The sequence below is a fragment of the Ptychodera flava genome, chromosome 5 (genome assembly GCF_041260155.1).
Source record: "Ptychodera flava strain L36383 chromosome 5, AS_Pfla_20210202, whole genome shotgun sequence".
In the NCBI taxonomy this organism is placed as follows: Eukaryota; Metazoa; Hemichordata; class Enteropneusta; family Ptychoderidae; genus Ptychodera; species Ptychodera flava.
In genome coordinates, this window is record NC_091932.1 from 7065001 (window position 1) to 7066849 (window position 1849).

Here is a 1849-nt window from a genome sequence, read left to right on the forward strand (position 1 = left end):
TATATATATTATATGTATTATATATATATATAAATAAATATGAATATATATATATTATGACTTTGAATTTTATTTTATTTTATTGGTTTCACCTTTTTCAAACGACATGCGGTAACTGATGATAATCTAGCAAGATAAACCGGGATTTGAATGGTCTTTACTATAGCCGTATTTTTGTAAATTTTACAAATACATCTATTGATATAAATTTTAACTTTTCAAAGTTGAGGGCGTTCCGTCAAAATTTCTGCGTTCCGTCAAAAATTTCTGTATTAGAGAGGGTGGTTAATCAATTTCAGCATGGTTTGTGGTGGGAGGGGTGCGCAAAATTTCGGCGTTTCCTATGAAATTCCTCCAACCCCCAGGGCGTAAGGGCAAATGCAATACTTGACGAACCTACGCTGTTGAATTTCCATTGAGCAGTTCCTGCAGAGAAAAAATAGAGACGTACGCTCAGTAATGTTTTGGTTAGCCAAAGTTCAGGATATCTTCGTCCACTTTGTGAAAACGGTCATACTAAACTACCCATCGCACGATCGATCATCTTATTTACTTTTTATTCAGTCGGGTACATTTTACAGGTCCGAAGAATGAACTTTAGTGTTATTGCGGAATATCGCATAAGATACGAAGTTGGTCTGAATCTTGAGTACTACATTTTAGCTCTCCCTTCAAATGGATACTGAAAGAATATCGTCTCATTTTGGTTGTATAACATGTTTACAGCTATCGTACTTATGTTCGGTGTCCGGAAGAATTTGCCGGAATTGTGCAATTTTTATTTCCGTAAGGAATCTGTATCTTCCTACCAAATTGTCAGAGTAACACCGCCATCCTTTTCCCCTATTATGTATCCATGGCCAGTAGTCAAGAATTCTGCACTTTTACATTTTTTACATTTATTTATGCACGAAATACATTCTTTACATTTTTCACATTCTTTACATTTATGTCACGAAAGGTCTGCAAGAAATACATTCTATGGTCGGGTCTGGTGTAGCTGGCCTTGCACGAAATACATTCTTTACATTCAATACATGTTTTACATTTATTACATGAAAGGTCTGCACGAAATACATTCTTTACATTTAATACATTCTTTACATTTAATACTAGTACATTTTTTTACATTTATTACATGAAAGGTCTGCACCAAATACATTCTAAGCTCGGGTCGGGTCTCGCTGGGCTTGCACGAAATACATTTTTTACATTTAATACATTTAATACATTTTTACATGAAAGGTCTGCACGAAATACATTCTTTACATTTATTACATTTTTTCAATGAATGTTCGCCGCGTACGAAATACACCCAACTATCGGGACTTCTTCAGGACGGCCGATCGGCCTTCATCGGGAGTGTTGACTGATCATGCACAAACAATTATTACATGAAAGGTCGTCACGAATTATATACTATAGAGTCTAGGTCTATATGGGTTTCAACAAAATACATTGCTATGTATGTAACTTGCTATGTACATCAAAGATACTATGATATAACCTTATTGAAAGTCGAAAGGCATTTTTACTTAAGCCACTTCCTTATTTGCATATTTAATGAATTTTCCTAATAAGGGATATATACCTGAATTTACTTCAAAGTCGGCAAAACATGCTATGTACACTGATGATTATACCTTGTGAAAACAATATTGAAAGTCATTTCACATTTTCATGTCAATTGATGATTTATAATTTGTATATCTAATGAGCTTTCAGAGTTTGGCATATAGATCGTGAAGGACTTGACCAAAAAGCAAATACACTTGCTATATAAAGTGGTGACACAATGACAGTAGTAAAAAAAAATTAGAAATTTTATTTCAGCTAATTACATATTTGT